The sequence below is a fragment of the Mus caroli genome, unplaced genomic scaffold (genome assembly GCF_978045245.1).
Source record: "Mus caroli unplaced genomic scaffold, Mus_caroli_1 scaffold_20, whole genome shotgun sequence".
Lineage (NCBI taxonomy): Eukaryota > Metazoa > Chordata > Mammalia > Rodentia > Muridae > Mus > Mus caroli.
In genome coordinates, this window is record NW_028227275.1 from 54705781 (window position 1) to 54717911 (window position 12131).

General features: G+C 51.8%; 1 protein-coding gene across 3 annotated transcripts in view; it reads right to left on the minus strand.

Annotated features, from left to right (window-relative positions):
* Macrod1 (mono-ADP ribosylhydrolase 1) overlaps positions 1–12131 on the minus strand; it is a 143764-nt gene that overhangs the window by 114203 nt on the left and 17430 nt on the right. The gene's annotated exons all lie outside the window — the stretch shown is intronic.

Genomic DNA, 12131 nt, shown 5'->3' on the forward strand with positions numbered 1-12131 from the left:
CTTCCCTTCCTAGAAGCAGTGTGGTGGGGATTCTTGGGGAATGAGGTAGGGACTGCCCTGGCTGGGCTGGGAGACCCCTAAGGAGGTAGGTTCCCATGGAAGGCGTTTCAGCAGATGGAGATGGAGAGTTTGGCCCCATTCACCACCTGAGGCAAGAACAGGAGACAAGTTCAGTTCTGGTCTCTTCTGAACGGGGCTGGCACTGCCAAGCTGCCCCCGCCCCGGCTACTCCTTGGAAAATTCCCTGGCAGGTTCTGCCTTATCTCGAGCCCCCAAACCCCAGCCCAGCCCATGGTCTGCTGACTGTACTCCACAGCACAGTGACACCTAGGACAACACCCAAAATCTAAAGGGGCTCTAAGCTCCCCAAGGCAGGGAAGAGGGTTGTGTTCTCAAGCGGTTCCCAGACCAACCACTAACAGGCTCAAGAGAAGAGCTGCTGGTCACCACCAGCCAATCAGCCCAAGGCCTCATCTTTCCCAAAGAAGTCACAGAACCGCTTATCACTCTAGGATGGGGGCTGGTGTCCAGTAAGAACCGAATGCACACAAAGGCAGGTGGATCTCTTGAGTAGGAGGACCGCCTGGTCTACAGTGTGAGTTTCAGGACAGCCAGAACTACACAGAGAAACCCTGTCTCAAAAAAGAAGAGGAGGAGGAGAAGGAGCAGAGCCAGAGCCAGAGCCAGAATGGCTGCCTTGCAGCCAAGGGCATCCCATGGGCCTGAACCCCTGTGTAATGCTCCCTACTCCACTGTTTGGTTCGACTCTAAACTAAAAGTTCTCATTTCAAGTCTCTTGCCCTCATCCTCCTAACACTGGATTCTAGAACCTTCCCTTCCCCTGCTCCTTCTTCCTAGACAGGGAGACCTACCTGGTTTCCCTGGACTGTGGCATCCAAACCTATGAAAGGCCCAACACCCCGAGCCACTGTCCCACAACTATGTCCTGTGGTGGACTCCTAGCACCCTGTTTAGGAAAGCCCTGACCCATCGGAGGCCACTCCCCTATTCATGAAACAATGTAGGTATTTCTGGTACTGCTGGTCTACTTTAAGCAAGTCCAAACCATCTGTGCTCCCTAAGCCATTCCCCAGGCGCCTCCCTGCCCTCTTCCGCCCATGTCAATTCTCAGTGCTGACACAGCCAACTCCCCTTGGCCTCTGTGTCCTGTCTCTCCAAAGGACCCTCTATTCCTGCAGCAAAGTAAATAGGCTCTCTCCGCGCTAACTGACAGCGCAAATGAAATCTTGCGCTCCCCCCCTCAGAGATTTACAGGGGAAGTGAAATCTTATTTGCACCGCTGCCAAGCCGGGGCCGCGATGAAATTATGCCTCGAGAAGAGACCCGGCCGGTTCCTCGCGGAAGCTGCTGCATCAGAGATGGGCTTATTAAAAGCCACGGTGGCCACATTTCAACCTGTTTCAGGTGTTAAGTAATTTACTGCCACCCAGAATTCAGTGACAGGTTTTTATCATTTTTATTTCCATGATGCAGGCAGACACCCCAAGAGACCCCTGCTTAGTGTGCCTCCTACCTCCCCCACCCTGGCGCACCAGTGGGAAATGGGGTGAGAGTACAACAACAGTGGCATCAGATAGCCCTACTCCCCCCAAGGGCATCACCAAGGCTCAGTATTACTGGAAGGGGAAGGAAGCATCTAAGAACACCTCACACACAGTCAGGCCCCATCCATCCCCGAGCCCGCAGGAGGCTTTCTGAAGGCAGCAGAAGCATTGGCTGCATTGGCCCTTTCTGTCTCAAGCCAGCCACACGATCAACTGGTCTTTGCTGAGCAACTGTTGTGTGTCAGTCTTTGCTTGGCCAGAGCACATGGCTGCCAAGGGGCCCCCGTGTCACATAGGGTCACTTTCTACCCATAACTATCCAATAAATATTCCTGATAGTTAATGAAAACCTCTGGGCTGGGGATGTGGCTTGGTTGGTAGAGTGCTCGCCCAGCGTCTACAAAGCGCTGGGTTCAATCCCCAGAACTGCATAAACTGGGAGTGCAGATGCATCCGTGATCCCACTCAGGAGGAGGAAGCAGAGGAGTTGGGAGTTCAGGGTCCTTCTCAGCCACATACAGAGCTCTAGGCTACCCTTGACTACATGAGATCCTGCCTCCAAAGTAATAATAATTTAAATAAATATTCCTGGGCCGGAGACGCTCCGTGGTAAGGCATTTGTTTAAATGAGCAAAGCCCTGGGCTCAATCCCCAGTAAAAGGAAAGTGCCATTGGTGTCCGCCGGTCTTCCTGTGGAGGCTCTGAGAGAGAGGGTTGGGAGGCAGAACCCAACCTCACCAGTCATCTGTTCCCTCCCTGTCATCCCACCGGACCTCTCCAGGCGGGAGCTGCTGGTATAGGGGGACCTCCGCCCCTCACTGTCCTGGAGAACACCCAGTTTTTCCCCTTCAACCTCCCTGTACTGGTAGGAAATGCAGGAACTCCTGTTCTCCAAGGAGAACAGGGATCCAAGGAGCACTGGGTGGGAAGCAGCCCCTGTCCCCTGTCTCAGTGTGCTGAGTGAAGACTATTTGATGCCTGCAGGCTCTGGGGGATTAGGCCTATTACAGAGGCTCAGAGGTTTATCCAATGCCTTTCCCAACGCCCCCTTTCTCCACCTGTTTTCATATACTCCAAGAAGACCAAGGGGAATCTTCAAAGTCCAGACTGAGCCAAGAGCAGAAATTCTTTAATTAGCTTTCTTTTGGATTGGGGCCCTGGCGAATGGATTAGTCATGGTGGGGGGCAGGAGGAAGGGATCCGAGTCCTCTTTAAAGCCGAGATTACAAGCCTGAGGTGAAGGACCCTGGGGGCGGTCTCTGGAGACAAGAAGGCTCCCGAGTGGGCCCTCCCCAGCCAGCAGCTCCTGGAGAGTTGGCAGATGGAAGTGCCAGCAGGAGGATGGAGGTATTCTCTCCTGAGCCCTGCTGTCTTCAGGAGGCTGGTGTGAGAGACTTCTGACGTAGCCCAGGCTGTGTGCCTGAGCCTCCTAATGAGTGTGTGCCTCTTCCCCATGTGACCATTCAGATTTCTAACTTCATAATTAGAGGGGATTTCCTAAAGGGGCACCCATCTGTGAGAGGCAAAGCAGCAGGCCTGATGGTGCCAGGCGCCTGGCATCTGTCACCATGTGTCACCACATCACACCCCCAAGGCAGCGTGACGCAGTTGCTGTGCTTATTCTCACTATAAGCAGGTGCCTTTCGTGATGTTGATCTGTTTTGTTTTTGAGATGGAGTCTCATATATCCCAGGCTGGCCTCAAACTCAATAAAGTAGCAGCGGCTGGCCTTGAACTCCTGATCTTGCTGCATCTTCCCAAGTACTGAGTCGCAGGGGTGCACTACCAGGCCTAGTTTATCCTTGCAGTACTAAGGATCGAACTCAGGACTTAACCTATGCTAGGCAAGCACTCTACCAACTGAACTACAGCCCCAGCTCTTATTCCTGTTCTAAAAAGGGGTCCAGTTCCACCCCTAGCCCTGTATAAACCAGGAGTGGAGGTGTCTGTCTGTGATTTACTCAGTAGGGGGAAGCAGGGGAATCAGAAATCCAGGGTCATCCTCAGCTACATACAGAATGCTAGACCAGTCCTATCTAAAAAGACATAACTGATCTTTATAATATTATCATTATTGGCCCCAGGTTCTGCAGCTTGCTCAAGGCCTCAGTAATTGACGTTGACTCAGGAAACAGCTACCGAAGCAGGTGTCTCCCATTGACCTGAACTCTGGCCCATGGAAGCCTTCCACCACCATAACTTAGTGCCTGTGTTATGGCCCAGGCAGAAGTTAGAGCTGGGTACCAGTTAGAGGTAGCTGCGTTGAAATGGCCCCATGCCCTCCACGTGAGAGAGGAAGGTGGCATCTGCCACAGTCTGAGGCTCTAAGAAGAGAAGCCTGGCTGGAGGCTAGGGGCACAGATGTGGGTGAGCTAAGAGAAGGGGGTTTGGTCTCAGGCTCTGTCTGAGCTCCGGGCTGGCAGCTCCCAGGCCCCGACTCTCCCACTGGCTTCTTTTTAAGGAGGTGTACCACACACCAGGTGGGTGGGTGGAAGATGATTCAAGCACAACGGATCCAGATTCCCCAGGACTACCCATGGGAAGTGTGGGCTCGCCCATCAAGAGGAGCTCCACTGTGGCCAGGCCATGCTGGACTCTACAGAGGACTCTGTGGGATGGGTTGGCAAGAAAAGGCACTGCCACCTGCCACCAGCTTTCTAGTGTGGTACAGAGGGATAAGCCACTTCTTCAGACTGCCCCCACACATAACATATGACTGTGTCACACTCTGGGGTATGCTGTATGGATCTTGTTTCCCATGATCCTCCACTGTAGCTCTGGCATCCCACGGAGCTGCTGGAGAAACAGGCCATAGCTGAATATGCAACTCACAAGAGAACATCTGACTCAGGTTAAGGGAAGTCCGTCCGTGTAGGACCTGGGAGACATTCAATGTAAGCCAGAATAAGTAGATACAAGGGTGCTCCTAGCCAGGGGAATGGCCCGTGTCAGAGCTGGAGGTGGGAGAGAATGTACAGTCATAAAACCATCACAGTGTGGCACACTGCAGTCCCTGACCTCAGGAAGCAACAGGATCAGATGTTCATGGTCAACATAGTGAGTCAGTTCTAAGCCAGCGTGGCTACATGAGACCTTGTTTGGAAGGAAGAAAGGAAGAAAGGAAGGAAGGAAGGAAGGAAGGAAGGAAGAAAAGAAGGAAGGAAGGAAGGAAGGAAGGAAGGAAGGAAGGAAGGAAGGAAGGAAGATGAATTCTCTAGCTGTCTGTAATGGAGAGGACTAGAGAGAAGAGGAAAAGAAAGAAGCAGGGATAGCTGGCAATGGCTTATAGCTACAATCCCAGCAATCGGAAAACGTGAGAATTGCCGCACGTTTGAAGCCAACCTGAGCTACACAGTAAATCCAGTCATAGCTGGGCTACAGAGCCTTTCTCAGAAACCAAGAACACGGAGCAGGGCGTGGTGGCGCACGCCTTTAATCCCAGCACTTGGGAGGCAGAGGCAGGCAGGTTTCTGAGTTCGAGGCCAGCCTGGTCTACAAAGTGAGTTCCAGGACAGCCAGGGCTATACAGAGAAACCCTGTCTCAAAATTAGAACAAAGCAGAGGAACCCGACTCATCCAACTCAAGGCCTGTTACATCCCACATCCCTGAGTTAGCAATGCTCCCCTGGTAAGCAAAAACCCAGAAGCAGCAACCATGCTCTTGAGGTAAGTCCTGGCCCAGAAGGACACTGGCCACAGCCCAGGAACATATAGGAGCTGGGGGGTTGGGGGGGAGGTTAAGTGGACAGGAACAAGCAGTTGTGGCGCTGATTCATACAGAAAGAAATGCTTGTTTTCAGACATGAAGGCATGCATTAGTGAGCACCTACTATGTGCTGGTGTGAGCATGAGTGGAACATCACAGCTGTTCCCCCAGACTGTGCCACACCTGCTTAAGTGGGTGTTCCCACAGCCATCTCCTTGGTGGGCGAAGAATGATGCTCTTTGAGCCGGGCGTGGTGGCGCACGCCTTTAATCCCAGCACTTGGGAGGCAGAGGCAGGCGGATTTCTGAGTTCGAGGCCAGCCTGGTCTACAAAGTGAGTTCCAGGACAGCCAGAGCTATACAGAGAAACCCTGTCTCGAAAAAAACAAAACAAAACAAAAAAAAAAGAATGATGCTCTTTGTTTCAATTAGCCTTTTCTTGATTGCTGGCAAAATTCCGCCTCTCTTCACTTGTTTACTGGCCATTTGTTTTCCTCCTACCGGGAATCGGCAGTCCCCATCTTCCACACATTTATTTTCTGGACTCGAAGTTACCTTTTGCATATTCAGAGAGGAGTAGAGAAGCAGCCTTCTCCCAGGATGGGGAGAACATGGGAACCTCTCTGGGAGGGTCCTGGATCCCAGAAACAGAGCCTGGGACCAACCCCCAGCCCCCTTCTCTTAGCTCACCCCCACCCATGCCCCTAGCCTTCAGCCAGGCTTCTCTTCTTAGAGCCTCAAACTGTGGCAGATGCCACCTTCCTCTCTCACATGGAGAGCATGGGGCCATTTCAACCCAGCTACCTCTAACTGGTACCCAGCTCTAACTTCTGCCAGGGAGAGTGCCCTGCTGGATCTCAGTCTCTGCCTAGCTCCTAACTCTGCCAGAAGATAAGGGGCTTTCTGCAGGTGGAGGCCCCGTGAGGCCTACATTTTGCACGGCAAGGGCTTATTTGTTGCTTACTGAAAAGGCTCACTGCCAGTGGCTGGCTGGATATCCTGGGTGGCGCTCAGTGGGAGCAGCAGAAACTGGGCGTTAAGGATAGAGAGGTTTGTGTGGCCCCAGGGACCAACTGACAAAAGGGGCCAGGTCCCAGGCCTCAGGGAAACACCAGAACTAGAATCCCTCCCCGTGGTCTGGAGCACGCCTTCCAGTCCCTCTCCAGCTGCAGCAGTCCCTGAAGAGTGACCCTCACACGGGGGACAGGGGACTTACACACCAGCTCTGCCCCATCCTCGGCCTCCTGACCTTTCAGGCCCAGAAGCACCTCTGCTGTTTATTTTTACTCTAGGGCTTCCCATATTTCAGTGGACAAATAACGCAGGCCATAAAACTGATTTCCAAAGCCCGTAAAGGCAATAACATTTAGGGAGACAGGAAAAATTAAGCCTCCTCCCTTCTCCGAGTAATGACTGCCGAGAGTCCTCAGAGGACATTCTGCAGCTGCAGGCGCTCAGGCTGGGCTGCACAAGTCCCTGCCCAGTTGGTAAATGGGGGCTCACACTGCTTCTGGGTCCACAACAGCCATAGAACCTCTGTGCTCCTGCTTCCTTCTTCTCTGGCTCTGCACATCCCCAAGAACCATTAGAAGCTGCCTGGCACCCTGGGCCACCCCCACACCCTGACTCCCACTGAGCTCCCCACTGAGGCCTGAGGCTGGCCCAGTGGCAGGCCTGCATGTTCCAGCACGAGTTCTCTAATCCCTGGGAGAACAGGGGCACCCGTGTGCTCACTCACACCATTCAGTGGGCCTGGATCATGAGGTGTACTGCCAGCTCCCATCACTCCTCAAAGACTGTCACCAAGTGGCATCCAGCACAAACAACATGGCTACTATGGGCCTCTCCACGCCCCTCTTCTCATTAACTCAGTGATAGGTCCACTCAAGGCTCTCAGGGAAAGATGAGGACCCCAGAAAAGTCACTTCATGTCCCCACATCAAAGCATTGCCCCTCTGGGATCCTTACTGAGTAGTTCTGGACTCAGATGTTGCTAGGGGAAGCTGGGGCTGTCTTCTACAGTGGCTGGAGGACAGGCAAGGTGAGCTTCAGCAGCCAGAGCCGGGAGGAGGTGCCTGGAGGCAGGCGTCGCCCCAAAGATCCTGACAGCCCCTGCCTGGGAATGTGATGGTATGTGCCTGTCATCCCAGCACCAGGGAGCCAGATATCTTGGGAGATAATGCAGCGGGCATTTTAAACACAAGATCTGCAGATCACCAGAACCTTTTTATTAAAGCCCAATATAGCAGAGTACATTTGCAATCCCAGCATCTAGATCCCAGGGAAACAGAGGGGAGTCTTTGGGGCTCGGTGGTCAAACAGCCTCATGTAATGGGTGAGCTTCAAGCCAGTGAGAAACACTGTCAAAAGCCACGATGGCTCAATGAGTAAGGATGCTTGCTGCCAGTCCTAACAACTTAAGTTTGAACCCCAAGACTCATGCATACCTCACAGGAGAGCTATGACTCACAAACGTCATCCTCTGGCCTCCACACACACAGCATGGCGTGACACTTCACACATGCATATGCATGCACATGCACACACACCCCTAAATAAAGATACTTTTAAATGTTTAGACAAGGTAGAAGGCTCCCACGGAACAATGTCTGAGGGTCTGAATGTCTGTCTGTCCTCTGGCCTCCATATGCATGTACACCTATGTACCCCACACATTCACACCCACACACAAGCTCCCCTCTTCAGGACACATACTATTTCACAAAGGATGATTGGGTCTCAGGACCAGGAGGGGACATCACAGTGGCTTGGTCCTACTGCAGGAGTCCCTCACCCCCCACTTCTGAGGTTTAACTACATCACTGCAGAGTTAGTGTGAATGAAGTGTTAGAGAGAAGGGCTGAGAGGAAAGGATCTGCACCCCCACACACTGCAGACTTCCCATACTAGGCCTTCCAGAAGGTCAGCAGCCCTTGGGAGCAACATGGAAGTTGGCAGGACCTCGTGCTGCCAGAGGGGCTCCAGTGCACATTTGCATGGAGCCCTTGGTGGCATGCTGGAATTTATGCAACCGCCCGTGCGGTTCCTAAGGCGAGACGAATCTCCAGGCCGCTTTTCTCAGCAGGAACAAGTCTCTCCTTCAAATCGATGGTGACACATTTTTAAACTCCGATGTTAAGGAGGGAAAGATTTTGAAGGCCCCCTGGGGGGGAACCCTTATTAGTCACAAGCTCATGTGAGAGAAATCACAGTGGCAGACTCAGTGGACCTAGGCAAGACAAGAGGCCCAGAGGCCAGGTCACCAGGGGAGGAGAGGTAGGAGTCACAGCAGCAAACAGGAAGCTCAGAGGGCTTCCTGTGTCAGGAGGGAAGGTGAACCATAAGATGGAGCTCTGGTACACCGAATAAGCCATCTGTGGGGGCAAGAACAGGGGAGAACTGGCGGCTCTGTTGAAATAGCACTTACTTCATTTGTGAACCCTAGGTTCAATCCCCACAGAATGACAGGTGTGCTAGCTCCCACCTGTAATCCCAGTCCTAAGAGAACCAGGAGTTCAAGGTCACCTTCCACTCCATTGTGAATTTGAACCCGAACTGAGAAACATAAAACCTAGACTCTTATTTCAAAAGCAGGGGACTTGCCAGGCAGTGGTGGTGCACACCTTTAGTCCTAGCACTCAGAAGGCAGAAGCAGATGGATCTCTTCAGGTCCAGGATAGCCAGCACTACACAGTAAAACCCTGTCTCAAAAGGGGGGTGGAGGTGTCCGGCAATGGCAACACGTGCCTTCAATCCCTACATTTGGGAGGCAGAGGCAGGAGGTCTCTGAGTTCGAGACCAGCCTGGTCTTCAGATCGTATACCCAGGATGTATTAGTTATTTTTCTATTGCTGTGATAAAACACATGATTCCCTTGTGTAAGAAGGGTTTGTTTGCCCTATGGTTCCAGAGGAATTCATCATAGCAAGGAATTATGTCAGCGGGTTGCAGACACAGGAACAGCCTAGAACCCACATCTCAAACCACAACCAGGAAGCAGAGAGCACAAACTGCGACTGTCATAAGGCTTTGGAACCTTAAGGTTGCCTCCAGTCACACACTTCCACAGGGCCACAGTGTCCAAGCCTCACCAACAGCACCACAAGTGAGGGACAAGTATTCAAATCCCAGAGCCTGTGGGGAACACCCTCATTCAGACCACTACACGGGGTTACATGGTAAGGCCTGTCTCAAGATCAAAACAACTCAAAAACAAAACAAAAGACCAGTTGAGTTCCATAAGCACTGTAAAGAAAAAGGACGGTCGGTCGGTGGAGGGACACTTCTGAGGTGCCATCTGGGCTGGAGCCATGGTACGATGCCAGCAATCAAGCAGCCACTAAGAGAGCCATGACTATAGGGGAGGCCTGAACCCTAGTCGAAGAGATCACAGGTCAGTATGAGTGGCAGCTGCCAGGTTGGAAAGAGGGCCTTAAGGAACCAGGCAAGAACCAGAAAGAACATGTGCCAAGAAAGAGCATGTACTCTAAGGAGATGTTAGGTCAGAGTCCTCTCCCGAAGCTAGGCTTAGTGCCTTTCCTCCCTCCCCCTCCTTCCTTCCTTCTTCAGCTTTGGGGATGGAACCCAGGGTAATACTAGGGTAAGCAAGCTCTCTGCCACTGAGCTATACTTCCAACCCTCATCCCTGCTGCCTTCCTCAGCTCGCTCTCTGTCTCTGTCTCTCTCTCTCTGTCTCTCTCTCTCTGTCTCTCTCTCTCTCTCTGTCTCTCTCTCTCTCTCTGTCTCTCTCTCTCTGTGTTATATGCATGCATGTGCACATGTGTGTTCAGGTGCCAGCCAGAGGTGGACAATGACTGTCTCTCAGCTTATTTTTTGAGTCAGTCTTTCAGTAGACCCAGAGCTCACCAGATGGCTAGACTGACTAGGCAGCAAACCCCAGGGGTCTTTCTAGCTCCACCGCAGAGCTGAGCTTACAGGTGTACATACCTAGCTTTTTACATGGGTCCCCCTGCTTCTGTAGCAAGCATGTGACTCATTGAGCTGTCACCCCGGTGGCCGTTGGTTCTTCTGTCACTGTTATAATGTTTCCAGGACGATTGGGTAGCGGTTGCCTTCAGGAGGCGAGGACCTCACTGTTAGCCCTGGCTGTCCTAGAACTCACTAAGTAGACAAGGCTGGCTTTCAACTGCAGAGATGTGCCTGCTTCTGCCTCCCAAGGGTTAGGATCACACAGGCAGTACCCAGCACACTGTGACTCTGACCCTGACCCAGGCCACATTGGGCAATGTTGTGCTGTACGCGAGCCTCACTACAGGGCGCTGTGAGCTAAGCTCTGGTCCTGGATTTATTGCACTTATTTTTCTTTTTATTTATTTATTTATTTATTTATTTATTTTGGAAAATCCTTCTTTTTTTTTTAAAGATTTATTTATTATTTATTATATGTAAGTACATTGTAGCTGTCCTCAGACACTCCAGAAGAGGGAGTCAGATCTTGTTACGGATGGTTGTGAGCCACCATGTGGTTGCTGGGATTTGAACTCCAGTCCTTCGGAAGAGCAGTCGGGTGCTCTTACCTGCTGAGCCATCTCACCAGCCCCTTGCACTTATTTTTCAATAGGTTAGGGGCTAGAGAGATAGCTCAGCCCTTAAGAGCTCTTGTTGTGAGCTAGGCAGTGGTGGCACCTTTAATCCCAGCACAGGAGGCAGAGGAAGGTGGATCTCTGAGTTCTGAGTTCAAGGTCAGGCTGGTCCACAGAGCAAGTTCCAGCACTGCTCGATAGTGGGCCAGAGTTCTGCTCTCAGCACCCATTTTTATACAACTTATAACCAAACTCCAAGAGATCTGACACTTTTCCTCTCTGACCTCTCAAGACACCTGCACACAAGTGACTTACAAGCACAGATACTCACACCTACCTACACATAAATAAAAAATATAAATAAATCTTTTTTTTATTATTTATTTATTTATTTATTTATTATTATTATTTTTTTTTTTTTGGTTTTTCGAGACAGGGTTTCTCTGTGTAGTCCTGGCTGATCCTGAAACTCACTCTGTAGACCAGGCTGGCCTCGAACTCAGAAATCCACCTGCCTCTGCCTCCCGAGTACTGGGATTAAAGGCGTGCGCCACCACGCCCGGCTAAATCTTTTTTTTAAAAAAACGCCAACTCTAGCTTCCATATCCACTTCCTTGATAATGGCCTTCGCCATCCATCAAGCTCCAACCCCCTACCTGTCAGGCACCTGCGTGGGTCACTTGAAGTCTCCCTGGTAGGGGACGTCTCTCCGGAGTCTACAGATGAAGAAAGCAGGACTTGAGGGTTATTGTACCTTGATGGAGCGCACAAAACTCCTCAGAGGCCACAGCAGAAACTGAACAAAGCTCTGTCAGACATAACCATGCCACACCCCACCCCTGGCCTCAGAGCCACAGGCCCTAGCACCCTGTTCTGTCTCAAGGAGGAGAACGTTCTTGCCTCCCATTAGGAAGAGGGTAAGGCTGAGCAGACAGCGGTCAAGGCCAGAGGGACACTGACAGGTGGCCAACTGACCATAGAATTCCCTCCTGGGCTCTTCTTGGTCCCCTCCTGACCAAACCCACCTGCTTCCTACCAGCCTTGTGGGGAAAGCTCCCTGCTGCCTGACAGCACTGGGATTTAGCTTCTCTGACAGGCGCAGCAGAGCTTCCCACCGCCGCAAATGTCAATTCTAGGCCATTTGCTTCGTGGATTTTAATGTCCCTGTTTCTCTTCAACATCCACAGCAAGGTAGCCCTCGCTTCTCAAAAGGGATGTAGTGTTTGATGGTGTTTAAACCGTACGTGAAATACAGCCAAGCGGCAATAATCAAACAGTCTCGGGCCCTGCTGGTAGGGGACAGCTGACAGCCAGCGCT